The sequence below is a fragment of the Leucopleurus acutus genome (assembly GCF_964270905.1).
Source record: "Leucopleurus acutus genome assembly, chromosome: 9".
Classification (NCBI taxonomy): Eukaryota; Metazoa; Chordata; class Mammalia; order Artiodactyla; family Delphinidae; genus Leucopleurus; species Leucopleurus acutus.
In genome coordinates this window covers 52,054,722-52,071,381 of record NC_139144.1, presented here as the reverse complement: position 1 = coordinate 52,071,381, position 16,660 = coordinate 52,054,722, and positions in this window count along the sequence as shown.

Here is a 16,660-nt window from a genome sequence, read left to right as displayed (position 1 = left end):
CGGAAAATATGTGTAGGATAAAGAAGAAAATTGGCTAGAGTCCTACCACCCCAAGACAATCACCTCCAATATTTTGGTCTATTATTTCCCCAAATTTTTGGTACATATATTTATAATTTTTTCTTCCAAGTTATAGTCAGATTATAACCTTATATCTCATATATCTTATTTATTAATTTTATTTCTGTTTGAGGAGAAAAATGCTTTCTAGTACTAAGTAAGCAAACAATTCCAATTTGTTCCATAAACGTACTGATTATGTTCTCCTCTTAAAAGGAGCTCACATATGCAACTGATCTCACAGAATTATCAAAATATTAGGCTTGGGAACAAAATAAATAAAGATGAAAATGATGTATGTGTGTATGTCTGAATGTGTATAATTTTTATAAATATCTGTACTTTAGCCCTTTGTCCCTAAGTAGATAATGAGACTCTACAGTCTTTTTCAGAAAATTCATTCCAAAGACACTCATGATAATATAACCTTTAAAGTCAATTTTGTGTCCCTATTGGTTTACACTATAAAACTGAAAATTTTAGGGCAAGTCATATCACTTCTGCAAGCATCAGTCTCTTCATCTTTAAAAATAAAAGGCTAATATAAATATCTGCCTTACAGGGTTGTTTGTAGAATTAAAGCAATTAACGCATGCCTACATAGAGAGTGCCTTAGCACATAGAAATTGTTTCATAAATGTCATTTATGATTATCACTCTTGGGAAAGTTTTATAGTCAAATCTCAAAGTAATCTCAAAATCTTGAGGCTGAAAATTTTTTTCTCTTCCAGGCTTCGGTTAAATAGAAAATGATAATCAATGTTTTGGAAATAATAATCTTTTAGAAATCACTTAAACATATCTATCATGCCCCTGTTCTACACATTCCTATCTTCTCAGTTGACCACTTCAAAAAATACTGAAAAATATGACCTTTTAACACTGACTCTCTGCTGTACTTTTCTCCAATTCTTTGTCTTATAGAACCTGGATTTAGTATAACAGAAGTTGTAGGCCTACTAGGGACTTGCAGGCTACCTTAGAAGCTACCTGTAGGATGTCTTAGAATTATATTCAGACTAATAACATAAAATAACTAGCCCATCACAGGCAAAGAGCCTTTCAAGTTAAGGTTGAGAGCAGAAGATGACGTAGAGCAGGTCGTAGTGTATATATTAAACACAAAGCGAAAGGAGCCAGGATCTAGGAACTCAATTTGCTTTGCCAGACAGCAATCTGGATATCAGTACCACAGTTTACTCATTGAGATCAAGGTTGGAGATTTTATTCTAGGGATCTACATCTTGAATTTATCAATTTGAAAGTTTAACGGCCAGTTAGGAATTAGACTGACAATGTGTTTATTTATTTCTTCCTTCTTCCTTTCTTTCCTTCCTTCCTCCCTTTCTTCCTTGCTTTCTAAGAAACATCCTTATTACAAGTGTTCTTAAACATTACATGCATTGTAGAATGTGTATAACTTCCATTCACTGATTATTTCTTTGACTGTAGAATTTTTTCTTTTGTAATGTCTTTATGTGCTTTAGAGACTTTTTCATGTTAATTTAAAAGCGACTGAGTGCTCTTGGGAAAAGAATTATTGTGTATGGGGAAAAAACTCAGTGCTTAATCCTAGGAGAGATTATGAGATTAAGGAGAGTCTGTGTTTGACAGTTTAAGATTATGAACAAGTATAAGATACCAAAATTCTAGTTTGGATCACTCCATTCCAGAATACATGGCATTAGGTTAGCTATCTTTTGATACAAGGTTAATGAAATTGTTCCAAAGAGCATAAAATTATGGGTCAGAATAAAATAGTTTTTAGAAAAATCTATTTTTTCTTCAAAATTGCTTTTTTTCTTCAAATTTGGATTTGTATTATGAAATGTATTTTTCTTTATAAGGAGTGATTGTATACAAACGTAGCTCTAAAGCTTTTAACAGAACTTCAAATTCGCTTGATAACATATCTTCTTCCTTCTCTGTCAAATAGGTGGCTTGGCAAATGAATGAATTTCAGAGGATATATATATATATGTATGTATGTATGTATATGATAATATTTATGTCATATTTTACATATATTTATATATACTAAAATAAACATAAGTACATATTTATACAACTTTATATGGATGATATATGTTTTATAAGTTAATATGTATTCATTAAAAGGTATACACTTATATTTAAATTTTATATTTAAATATTACCCATTTCTCCATTTACAGGGTATCCTAAGGATCTTCATATAATTTTAAACTTTAATGATTTCCAAACTATAAATGCTATTAACTTATAAAAACATCATTTGAAAATTTAATTACTTAAATTTATTTTATACTTATTTAGTTTTGTGATTTTTGAGTAATAAGTTTTTTATTTCAAAAAATTTCAAAAAATTGTCATCTGATTAAACATGACAAGCAACTGAAGTAGGTAGACATCTTCAGAAAATGACTGAATGGTTCTCGAAGGAGAGTATCCAAAACAATCTTTGCCCACTTCAAAATATTGTCTAGGGATAGCTCTATACATAAGCTTCTGGGACAAAACAGTGCCCCACAGCTATTATAAAAGATAAGCATGAACAACAGAAGCACTTCACTAAATAAAAGCCCATTACATGAGGGCAGAATTCTGTGCTACTTCATGTGGGTTTGCCCTAGTGGGAAAGGAAATGCTATCTTCAGGGTTAAAATGATTAAAGCTGAGGCATCTTTGGAGAAAACAGACCTTCTCAGTTTTAATTACAGAGGTGAAGTTTTTGTTATTCATTGCCTCAAAGTGTGAACAATTAAAATTCAATTTAGTAAGCTTATTAAAGAAGCATAGTAATCTAACCTCTTATTTTAGGTTCCAGAGTATAAGATACCATTGTCTACTGCTCTGCAATATTAGGGTTTTTTTCTCAAAGAGTCTAAAACTGATCAGTAAATGCTCTGATACCTCTGATTAGTCCAAAAGTTAAGTCTATGTTTATATAAATTCTGTACACTACCAACAAAGGTTAACACTAGCCTGATCACTTTCAGGTCCCCTCCAGACACTGCTCATTTTTGTATAACCAGCTCCTTGCACAGTGTTTGATCCAAAGTACACCTTCAATAATGTTTGAGAAATTGCTGTGAAATTTTAAATTTTATGATATAATATAAAAATAAGCTCTAAAACATTATTCTCCATTTAAATATATCAAAATTGATTATTTTATTTGAAAATGTAATATAATCTTAAAAGACTTTACTGAGAAAAGAATTAGAAATACATCTTACTCAAACTTAGCCTTTAAGGAACAAATTAAACACAAAGAAAAAGTTACTCTGAAATTTCCTAAAGTCACAGTTCATTAACACTAATGTTCTATTTTACCCCAAAATACTTGGCCTCATGAATGAGGCTTCTGATTTACCCTCACTCAAGTTGCTAACTTAGGCTGAAACTGATATATAGTATTTATCCAACTTCATTGGAGATTTTGTGAAAGAGGAATGTTTGGCTTTATTTCTACAGGAAACCTTGGTCTCCAATTTCTCTTGGAGGAATGTTGTGTTTTACAGCTGTAGGAACTGGCCTGTAATATGACTGTGGGAAGATTAGTTTATTTTAATGCCTGTTGCATACATGGATAAATAGATTAATGAATGAAATCTGACAAGTGGACATACAGTAAAGATGTAAGTACGTATTTAGTATCAAAATAAAGCAACAATTTGAAGAGCCACAAAGCTGCATATTTAATATGATTTTTCATTTATTTTTAAATCACCCCATAAATGCTGGGTATCTTTTCATGTTTCTTTTAAATTTCTTTTAATTTCATGTTTGAACATCTTGTATCTTGGACTTACATAACTTTGATAGAATGTAGGGTCAAGGCACAGTTCCAACCACAGTTCAAACAGAACACTAGGTATTAGTGTTTGCTCAATGAGTGAATGAATCAATGAATGGAAGGATGACTAAGGTTTGGGCAAAGTCAGTGCTACCAGTCTAAAACATTTACAGTAGTCATTGGAAAGATAGTACAATAAAATTAATGTTAATATATGTGAAGGTAAAATTTTCCTTGGTGTTTAGATTAACCATTCAATTTACCCTCCTTTTATAATAGCAAAGTCTCACAAACATCAACTATTTCTACATTTCTACCTGTAAAACAGAGTTCGTTTTTTTTTTCACTGCTCTGTATCAGTGCTCATCTTTTACAGCATAAACTCTCAGGTAAACTGGTTAACCAACTTGAGCAAAGATATACTAATAAGTATTTTGACCATTATTTATATTCTAGAAAGTTAAGTTTGAAAAGAGCTCTTTTCCATTAATGGGGTTCTCATGTAATTATGTGGCAGGTCAATATAATTGTCCCTTACTATGGAAATGAGAAAATACAGTGTCTGAGAGGTTAAGTGGTCCTCACAGGAATTCAGTGGCAGACAGAGGTTGTAAATCTATAAATCAAAATATTCAGATTTTTGCTTAGTGTAAGCTACGACCAATTCTGCTAATTTTATATTGGAACATTAGATATATTCTGTCCTGACAGTGGAGAATACTCCTTATTCCCTTCCTGACTGCTAGACCTATCTGGGGACTCAGCAGGTGGACCAGTTTTTACATTCTAGAAACTATATAGATTATGTAACTATAGACTTTATTCTCACCTTTTAATTTAACTTTAATGTCACATTACACAAAAGGGTTGGCTCAATTTCCTTTATTTGGATCAATGTAATATATTAGACAGGAGGTCCATAATTTCCTTTATATAAAAAGTGCTTAAGATTATCCATAAGTGGTGCATTTTAAAATTCATTAAAGATCCTGACATGTTCTATTAGCAAGTTTCCAGGGAGCACAGATGGCAATTAATCACACAGGTGTTGGTGATTGAGGAGAACAGTACCATCTATGAAAAGAACTTCTGAATCTCCAGAAACAAATAGTACTATTATTAATACTCCAACTTTCTTAGATCTTTATATAAATTCTTTGGCTATTAAGCAACACATTGTACACCTTAAACTTACACAATGTTATATGTCAATTATATCTCAATAAAGCTGGGAAAAAATAAAAATTTTTCCTCATTTTAGAGTTTTCCAAATGGCTGAGTGATGGAAAATCCATCCTAGCAGAATAGATGGTCCTTTAAGCCAGTGGTCCTCCAAGTGTAGTCCCTGGACCAGCAGAATCCGCATTGCTTGGGAGCTTGTTAGAGATGCAAATTCTCTGGCTCCACCCCAGATCTACTGAGCCAAAAACTGGTGGTGAGGCCAAGCAATTAGTGTTTTTACAAAACCCTCCAGATGATTCCCATGCAAGCTAAATTTTGAGAACCTTTACCGTAAGCTACGTGGAGGTGCCTGGAAAAAAAGTCTCCCCAGAGAGAACACAGTGGAATGTAACAATTAAAGTATTATAACTTATATTATATTTAAATTATAAAACATCATTTGCTCATGGACAGTGTTTCTTCATTTTGAGCTCATTAGAATGTATTTAAATTAATAATTCATCAACATAGAACTATATGGATGCTAAGTGCAATTTCATTCTGTGAAGAAGAATTTGCTTTAGGCAATGGTGGAATGGAAGTTATTGAATGTGGTAACCTAGGTTGAGTTACTGTGAAAGTCTTTGCAGGCTGGCAGGGACCTGAGATGCTAAATTATAGCCGTTGGTGTTCCATATGTCCATCTTGCATGCTCTATGACTTCAGGAATATTTCCCTGACTCATACATTTCCTTTACATATCAAAAAACCAGGGCTGAAAATTATAAACCATCTTGGAAGATGAAGAAATTAGCAAATTGCCAATCTAGGGAGCCAATATGAAAAATAGTTTTTTTACTTGAATTTATTTTATCTTTATATATTCTTCAAAGCAATTCCAGAATTTCATGGACATATAAATATATGTGGTCATACAATTATATTTGCATTCTTTTAATCCTACTTCTTTTATTCTGTTCATTCTTTATACTGGTTTCCATGTCAGCAGTGCCAATTGTAAAAGCCACTGCTAATGGAAGCTTAAAAGCAAACCAGCAAAAAGAACTCTCTAGCTTTAGGTTAATTGAAACAACCCAAAGATTTGGTGGCCAAAGTCTTAATCAAAATTCCTTCCCCAGTGAGGATAGGGGAGGGGGGGGTAATATAGAGGTAGGGGATTAAGAGTACAAACTGTTATGTATAAAATAAGCTACAAGGATATACTGTGCAACACAGGGAATATAGCCAACATTTTAAAACAACTATAAACAGAGTATAACCTTTAAAAAGTGTGAATCACTATATTGTACAGCTGTAATTTACATAGTATTGTACATCAACTATACTTCAATAAGAATTCAATTGTAGCTAAATTTTTTATATGATGAAATCATCATCAATGAATTATCACAAAAGTTGATTTTAAATTATAGCTGAAGAATATTTAGTATACTGAATAAATAAATCAGCAAAGCTAATAATATGGTTAACATTCACACTGTATTAAAAATATCATTCTTGGGCTTCCCTGGTGGCGCAGTGATTGGGAGTCCACCTGCTGATGCAGGGGACACGGGTTCGTGCCCCGGTCTGGGAAGATCCCACATGCCGCGGAGGGGCTGGGCCCGTGAGCCACGGCCGCTGAGCCTGCGCGTCCGGAGCCTGTGCTCTGCAATGGGAGAGGCCACAACAGTTAGAGGCCCGTGTACCGCAAAAAAAAAAAAAATATCATTCTTTCTGAGGTTTTAGAAAAACAACTTATACAAACTGTAGAAGGAATGTGAGTTTTGTTAGTATGACCCCTGTTGAATACTCTCAAATACTATCTATAGGTAGCCATGCAGAACTAATTCCCGTAACTGTGTGATATGAATAAAAGAAAGTAGTGGTAAATTAATCAAAGTGCTCATTATTTCAATATTTTCCTCCTTGTCAGTTTTGGGAAGGATACTGCATGAATAAGTCTCTCTAAAGGCAAGTGCAGGCTCTATAACAAATAGCTATACACACAAGCCCCAAAGAGATTATATCCGGTGTTGGAAGGGTTTAGCTCCAGGAGTGGGATGGTGCTGAAGACAGAAAGGGACCTCTTTTCAGTCTTTCACAGTCTCCTTCACTATCCACTAGTCATTCATGTATCTGTATAAGTGCTTCTGTTGTATGGGCCAACATTTGCTGCATCTCCTTTTACCTTAGGCAGATATTCAGGAGGTTGGGTTTAAAAAGATCTCAAGCAGCAGAGAATGTAGGATGCATTTATTGACAGGATGCTTTACAGATAGATAATGATAGTAATGAGGAAGCTGCATAATTGCTCTTCGTGGTGGGCCAAAACCTCAGTCAATGGCTGATACATATGGAACAAAATTAAGGCACTTTGTTTCAGAACTGGAATGGTTCCCAAATTAGAACAGATCCACTAACAGTCCATCTGGCTAGGTTTTGGAATGGTGGACAGATTGTGGCCTATGAAAGCAATTCTTTAGAATAAAAATGGCAGGGGTGTTCCTTTGCCAATAAACCCAGAGGACTTTGTAGGAATTCAGTACATATCTATATCAGAGAGCCTTGATTGCCCACATCCAAAGTAGAAAAATCTCAAAAAAAGACGTGAGTATTCAATGTCATTGGTGTGAAAGATAATTTCGCATTTCCTGGTCAGTGCAGGAATGCTTGTCAAATTACATGTAGGATCAACTCATGTAGCTGATATGCTTTATAAAAGATAAATGTACTGCCAAACTAGTGGGGAAAACAGTGCTCTGGCTTCCCTTCATATGACTCTGGTATACACAGGAGCCGCAGAGAACCAAGGCTTCTTTGGATCATGGTTAAAATTAGGGCTGGGCTTAAAATTTAGAAAGAAAGTGATCATATGTTCATAAAGGACTAGCAACTCCTTTAGTTAGTTTAGCCAGTTTCAAATACTACCTTTCTACTTAAAGAACCAACATGGAATAAAAGCCTCCAAAGGATTTACAGTTCTAGGATCAAAGAGAAGAGCTTTGATTTTTTTTTTTTTTCTCTTAGGCACACGCAATCTAACCCAGGGAACACAGCCAGGGAGATCACCCAGCATGGACCGTGTCTCCTGGGCTTTGTGGTGTAACGTAAATTGGAGGAGCGAAAATCCTCTTTCTCCTTGGTCAACTCATGGCATTAGTGTAATGAATGTTGCAACGCTCTGCCAAACCAAGGACAAGCAGACAGGAAATCCTGCAATAACAGAGGAAAGCCCAGCAGCATTGGGTGGTAGGGGACCTGGGTCATAATAGTCACTCAGTAAATAGTCTACTGAATAGAATAAATTAATTCTAAACTCAGCTCTGCTGATAACTACCTATTCAACCTTAACTATTTTTCTTTCCTGAACTTTCACAAAACAAGTGTGATAATGGTGCTTACTTCCCAGGACTCTGACATTCTAGAGGGACAATACCTAGAAACACATCTTGTGAAGGGTGAGGGATTAAAGATGGTATTTCTCTAAAAGTCACCTGGGGACTAACATTTTAGGGAATAAAAGTGGTGCCAATTTTTTCATTTTTATTCTTGTTTTATTTAACAAAATTTAGGTAATCTAAATCGAAGAATACTCCCTTTTCCAAGGGACTCAGTTACATGATTTTCATTTGAACAAGCCAAAAGTGTGTCTGATGGACACTCATTTTTATTATATTAAGTAAAATGCCCAAGAGATGACTCAGCACTAATTATCCAATATGACTTTATTTTTGCAGGAAGTTCTAATCACCTTCCTAATCTGGCACTCTTTCCTCCAGAAGCCTGACACGTTTTACAAATTATGCTTCATATTTTCAACTGAAATACTGGCCTTTGACCGCTGTTAAAATGCCAAGACCAATGGGAGGGATAAAGTGCTAAGTGGCTATTGGTTTTTATGTTTTTGCGTTAATGAAACATCAACGCTGAGGTTTCAGTGGGGGATGGTACTGAAGAAAAGATCAAAAAGACTTGGCATTGCTGATGCTTAGACACAAACTGGGAAGTTAGGGTGAGGAAATACACTGATATAAAAGGGTGTTCATTTCATCATTTTACTGTGGGTTCACTCTGAATGAAAAAGAGTAGGAAGATAGGGGCCTTTGCTCATGAGGTTTAAGTAGATCTAAAATTTACAGAGATAAGCCACCAACATTTTAGTCTTTTTCCCCCTTGTCCAGTAAATTTTCAAAGTACTCAACTTTTTTTTTCTGCCACAAATGTTATTTCTTTGGGAAATAAATCTGAGGGTCATTGCTCACAAATTTGGTGGCAGTCTGCTTTTACCTTCCTGATGTCTATTTAGCAGTTGGTATAGATACTCTTGTTACCCTAGAGACTAGCTCTCTGTCCCACATTTCAAAGTGGAAAACAAATCAAGCACCATTGGTTAACAAAAGATCCCTCTATCTAATAGAAGGATGATTTTGAAGATGCCACTTTAAATAGAATGATCTAAAGAAGAAAGCTGACTATGGACATTTTCTCAATGTTATAAAGTTCTGTATCAAAATAGCTAAATACAAAACAAAGAAACACAACTTAGTACACATCCATCAAATGTCTGGCAAGTATTTCACATTATCTCTAATATTTACAACAGCCCCAAAAAGTAGGTATTAGTAGTTCCTGTTGAGTAAAGCACAGGAGTAAATAAATGAGCCAGGATTTGTAAACTAGGAGAAGCCCATTCACTTCCCTCTGTACCATGATGCCTCTTAAGATGGGGTCTCCTCAGTCACAAGTGCTCAGAGATTGCAAACCTGACTCATTCAAAAATAACTGTCATTCTTTTGAATAAAGATGTAAATGCAGTTAGACATTATTTGTTTCTATCCATGTTAGTACCCCTCCCCCCGAAATTCCTAAGTTTAACTAATTATGGTATCAAGATAAACCATTCTTTTGAAGAGTCTGCATTTCTTTTTTTTTTTTTGCTGTACGCGGGCCTCTCACTGTTGCGGCCTCTCCCATTGCGGAGCACAGGCTCCGGACGCGCGGGCTCAGCGGCCATGGCTCACGGGCCCAGCCGCTCCGCGGCATGTGGGATCTTCCCGGACCGGGGCACGAACCCGCGTCCCCTGCATCGGCAGGCGGACTCTCAACCACTGCGCCACCACGGAAGCCCGAGTCTGCATTTCTGATGATGATAATGAGGGATTAGTAAACACCTATAGAACAGTGGTTGCAAAACTGAGCACAATATGGAGGTCAAACAAGTTTTATTACATTTTCTCTTCCTCCCTCATTCTTCAGTAAAATTATTGTATTCACAAGGCTTTACTGAAGATAGACACAGATGCTACAATAAATATTTACCCTTACACAAGTCCAGAGAGCCTACTGGGTGTTTAGAGTGTTTAGAAATAATCCCATACAAAACTATTCAAATACACAAAAGAGAGAACACTTCCTGAGTTATACTAGGTATTTTATGTATACTGTCTCAATCTATATAAAAACCAAGAGAGAGAGATTGATTACTTCATCTTATACACGAGAAAAATGAGATTCAGGGAATCTTACTAATATCATTAAATTAGTCAGTGATAGAGCTGTGATGCTAATCTTCCTAACAGTTAACTATGTTGCCTCTCAACATTATTTACAGATTATTTTATGGCTATTCATAGTAATTCACCCATAATTCCTCATGTGAATACACAGAAAAATAAGTGTTAAGTTTCACTGTTATTGAATCTTGCTGACCTGTGATTTTTAATTCTATGCTTATGCTCTATTTCTCCACGTACAATCAGCATTTCTTCTAATTGTAAAACATAGCTTATATGAAATCCTGGTAATTGCATACATTAGTTTTTTTCTTGCTCTACTGATCAGCTTAGAGATCACTCTTTTTTAAATTTTTATTTTATTTTATTTTTTTAACATCTTTATTGGAGTATAATTGCCTTTCAGTGGTGTGTTAGTTTCTGCTTTACTTTTTTTTTTTTTTTTTTTTTTTTGCGGTACGCGGGCCTCTCACTGTTGTGGCCTCCCCCGTTGCGGAGCACAGGCTCCAGACGCGCAGGCTCAGCAGCCATAGCTAACGAGCCCAGCCGCTCCGCAGCATATGGGATCCTCCCGGACCAGGGCACGAACCCGTGTCCCCTACATCGGCAAGCGGACTCTCAACCACTGCGCCACCAGGGAAGCCCTCTGCTTTACTTTTTTATAAAGATATCATTCTTACTGTGCCACGCACCTCTATTTAAGAAATGTTTCCTGTTAACTGATTTTGGAAGGAAAACCTAGAGACTTTGAGAAAATTCTGAGCTCTTCTCACAGTATGGAAAAAAAGCAATCTCTAAAAATTATAGAGAATAGTAGAGAGCATCATCTTTTATTTTTTTCCCCAAAAGGAAAGCTTTTTGTTTCTCTTATATATGTTTAGTGATTTCTTAACTCTCTTGTATTTTTTCATGAAGTTTCTTCTGAGCTATTCTTGATATAAAATATCAGGGATGGACTATAAATATGGACTGTGGATTAAATAATAGTTTTGTATCATTATTAAATGTCCTGATTTTGAGAACTCAGATGCAGTTATGTAAGACGATATCCTTATTCTTAGAAAATATACACGGAAGTATTTCAGGGTGACGAGGCTTAAATGTTGCTTACTCTTAAATGGTCCAAAAAATAATCATAAAATAATGATAAAGCCAATGGATTGGTAAATCTGGGTAAAGGATATATATGAATTCCTTGTACTATTCTTGCCACTTTTTATACATTTGAAAGTCTATGAAAATAAGTTTAAAATTAATATTAAAATAGTTGTGAAACAATTTTCATCATTTTAAACAAGCAACCATAAAACATTTATTAAACTGTGAAGTAATGAAAGATTTTTTTCTCTTAAGTTCTGTTCCAGGTTTCAGGTTAAAATGAAATGCCCTCATTGACACCATTTTCTAATATGTTTAGTGCTTTAGAGGACAAGAATATAATTTAGCACTTTGAGTGAGAAAGTGCTCGTTTGTTAGGTTATCCATAGAACCACAGTGTATAGGAATGGATTAAGACAAAAGCTGGTGGTGCAAGGGGGCACAGAGCCCATGTTTCCGAACAGGCTTTTGTCTCTTTATGATGCTGCACTGGACAATGTCCTGCAGGTTTGTGGATATCAACTTTGTATAGCGTTTTATTAGTCTAGTCTTACATTATACTTTTTCAACTCTTCAACTCTTCTTTTTGGTAGTAATACAATTGAATGTTTTTCATATCTAAAACATAAATGAGTACTTATAGGTATAACTATATGTCTCTTATCCCTTTTTCATTTTGTAGAACCCCATGCTTTCCAACTTAAATATTTTCTCTAGTTTTTCCTATTATTATTACTTTTAGCTTAGTCTATGTAACTAGCTTCTTATTTGATCATTTTAAAATAATTTTGTTTTTAAAATTAACAAATATAATTCTCCCATCAATCATGTAACCAGATTGTTACAATTCTTTCCATGAATCACTTTCTACAAACCTCTTGTCCTTGTTTATAATCCTATGCTATGCTTTAAACCATTTTTTACTATATATATGTATATATGTATAATATTCAAATATATATAAAATTTACAATATATGAATTCAAACCATCTGGATGACAAGTCAACATTTTTATTCTCTTACATAAGGTCAGATAACATGTTTGATAGTTTTTTTTCCGCCTTACCAAATTAATGAAGTTGACTAGTTGTTATGGGACTCTTTTAGTCAGGGCCTAAGACAATTCATACTATTCCATTCATAAATGTAAATTTACTTTATTTAGAATGGGTACTATTAAATATAAAACTTTTCAATTTTTGTCTAGTAGAATATTAGCCAGGTAGTATGTGCTTAACATGTGCCTTAAAAAAAATAACTAACTTATTTACTAAATTGTAGCAGTGATCACTTTGCTATGATGATGGATAACTAATGAAGGACATGGAAAACGTAATAGGATACTAACTTACAATTTAATTTTTAATCAACCTAAACATTCAAAATATGTAAATGTCATAAAGTCTCTTCCTTCATTGGGACAATTGTGGTTACTGTAATAACAAAAACAATCAAGAATGTATAATTATATGTTCTGATGAAAAAGCAGACAGACCTGGATAAACTTTTAGTGTGTTTGATTTTCTGGATAGGTGATTATATGGTTTTTTCTTGCCCTCTGGGATATTCCTAGCATTTTTAGTGCAAAGAAGTGTTTACCTCCTGTCTGAATTCCTTCTGCTACAGTTTTATGACAGTTATTCTACTTGCACCTTCAGTAGAGGTGGTGAACATTTGGTTAGCATTATCAATCCATTTGACATCACTGTGTGCTCAGATCCACCCTCAGGTTAGTGTTTCTCTCCTGGACTAGACAGTTCTGATCCGCTTAATGTTAGGTTTCTCTATCTTTAAAATACGTTAGTCTTCTCTCCTGTACTCTAATGGTTCTTAATCTTTTCTTGGTTTGCAGACACTTTTGAGAACCTGATGGAAGCCATGGAGTCTCTCTCCAGGCAGATAGGAAACCATTCAAGAGTCTGTGCACATTTCAGGATATAGTGCACATTTCAGATGATGGCTATTGAAATAAGAATCTCCTCAGGTGGTTGTGTAAATAGTAGATTCCTGAGGCTAACTCCCTGAGTACTAATTGGCGACAACTGAATAAGCGCCTAGAATCTGCATTTTAATAAACTCTAGGTGACAATGATGTTTGAAGACTGTGCCATACTCTGAGATATATGAAGACTGCACCGTACTCCTCTGGAGTCTAGGAGCCTCAGATGAAGAATTTCCACTCTATGTTCTCTCCAGGTTTTACGTTTCTTAGCTCCTAGAAGAATCTAAACTTAGAGACCTTACATACTTTATTTAGTATATAACATGTTAATCCAAATCTCCAGGGTAAGGATTTATGAAATCCCAATCACATATCAAAGTCCCATTTCCTCTCTGAAGTTTTCTGTGAATTTTTAAGCTCCTAATGGTTTACATTTATTGACTGTATCACTTGTTTGGCAAAGCTACTATGTTTATGTATTTAGGATCTTGGTTGCTATTTAGAGGAGGCATATGATTATCTTATTTCTCCCATTTTGATCACAAGCTTTTGAGGACAAGGATCTAGTACAGATCCGTATAACCACTGATTGCTCAGCCCAGTGTCCCAGGAAAAGTAAAAAACTTAATAAATCTTTGCTGGTTGATAAATGCATGATTAAAGGAATACATGTTCTTCTGAAATCAATTCTCCTCAAGAGTCTTTGACAATGTACTCTTTGGCCAATGACATCCAAGGAGTCATTTCCACATGGCACAGGTCTCTGGAATCAGATATATGTGACCTAGGATAACATTCCAGATCTGATATTTGTTTGTTGTGTGTTCTTGGGCAAGCTACTGAATGCCTCTAAAAGGCTCAGTTTTCCCATATGTAAAACAAGGATAATGAGAACATTTCCATCACAGGATTGTTGTGAGTATCAAAATGAATTAATAGAGGCAAAATGCCCAGCACAGTGCTGGCATATGGCAAGTACTCAGTAAGAGTTAGTTGTTTTTTGATTTCTTGGTGATGCTGGCCCCCAAATTCCTGCCCCCAAGTGTACTGTCCTGGTATAATCCATTGTCATTGAGTTGGGGCAGGACTGTGAATAAATTCTAATTCACTCCCATGATTAGGCTATGTTATATGGCAAGAGCAAAGGGTTTTTACAAATATAACTAAGGTCTCAAATCTATTGACTTTAGTTAATCAAATGGGAGATTTCCTGGGTGGGCTTGAGTTAATCAGGTGGGTCTTTAAAGGAATTGTACCCTTCCAGAAATTGAAAATTTAAAGAATAAAGGGACTTATGGCCATGGCTACATGACAAGAAACTATAGGTAGCCTCTAGGAGCTAAGAGCAGTCCCTGCCAATAGTTAGCAAGAAAATGGGGACATCAGTCCTACAACCAACAAGGAAACAGGACCCTCTATCCTACAACTACAAGAAATTAAATTCTGCCGACAACCTTGAAACATTCTTGGAAGAGAACTCCAACTCTGATGAGATCAGAGCAGGACTGATACCACGATTTCAACCTTGGGAGACCCCACCCAAGCAGAGTACCCACAGCAGCAATAGAAAACTAATACATTGCATTAAAGAGCTTGTGAGTGCTGACTGAAGTTGGCTAAAGCACAAATTACACCTTAAGTTTTCAAATCTGAAAAAAAGTTACTTGCAAATAAGAGAAAGGAATAGGTAAATGAACCACTTTCTGTTTCTGTATATGCTTCCTTTAAAATTCCTATTGTGATTTGGCATTCCAAGCTGGTTTTCCTAACACCAGAACCAAATATATGTTAATTATTCATTGTATACAACATCACAGTGTTTCATTAAGAAATAGTTTATGGCCCCCCTTTTCCGTGACACACAATCAATACATTTTGAAGTATTTTTGTATGTTTAATACGTTTTCACAATGGAACATATTTCTGAATGCGCTTCTATAATGGAATCATGACATGTCTTAGCTGTGTGTACAAACAGTCTCTACTTAAAGACATTCTTTTCAACATAACACAGCTAATAAAATTTCTAAATATGGATCATTTTATATTATTAACCACAAAAACCAAACCCGGAGTTAAATTCTTGCTTTGCCATCTCAGTGATTTACACATATAAATTAAAAAGGGAAAATAATCAGTCAAACAGAGACAGCTAGAGTTTGTCTTCCATATTAAACTGAAATAGATTGAAGTTGGGAAGTGTTAATTAAGCTTGTACCAGCGCTATGAAGCTCTCTGAGAAGCCACCGTCTTTTAGAAGAGGGGCAGGAAGCAAGGGAATGTTAGAGTTTATAGCAGAATGCCAGATATTTAGAATTTCTCCAGGTCCTTTGTCTATGTTAATAAAGATATGCATCACCCCAAAAGTAGAATAGCTGCAATTCTAACCAAGCCTTTTGAAAAGATAGAGTATATAGGTGTAATTTAGAGCTGTGAATGTATAATTTGGCCACTACTAACTTAAACATTTTCAGTTCAGCAACTTAATAAAGAAAAGCATTTACAGTGTTTCACTTTACTAAATAAAGTGCATGAGTCCACTGAGAAGTACCTCCCCAGGGAACCTAATGTATATTTAGGCTATAAAGTAGGTGTAAAGTTGGATCCTTATTTTATTTTCTCCTGCCTTGTCAGATATTGAACATACACCAAAACATATGAGAATGCAAAAAAATAGCATTAAAGGAAAACCATGGAAGATCTAGTGAATTTCATTATATTCTTTAGTCCTAATTGCTGAAGAAAAAATCCAAAAACAGTATATTTATGTCCTTTATGTAGAACATTAAGCTAGAACTAGTTTTGCACAACTCCATTTGAGCTTTCAATTCAGCTCAGCTTTGATTTTGACAGTTTTAAGTGTCTGAGTGGGTGTCTTTTTTTCTTAATGTTTTCCCTTTGTAACTGACAATTGTCACTTCAAGGTATTTTTCAAATAATTTTTTCTAGGATTTAATTATTAGATACATCAAAATAATGTGGGATTTTTTTTATCATCAAGCATTTACAAAAATGTGACTGATAATTGATAGAAAATGGTCATAAACAATCCCAGGTATCACTAGTCTCATAGAGGAACAATTAAGGGGGAAAATGATGGGAAT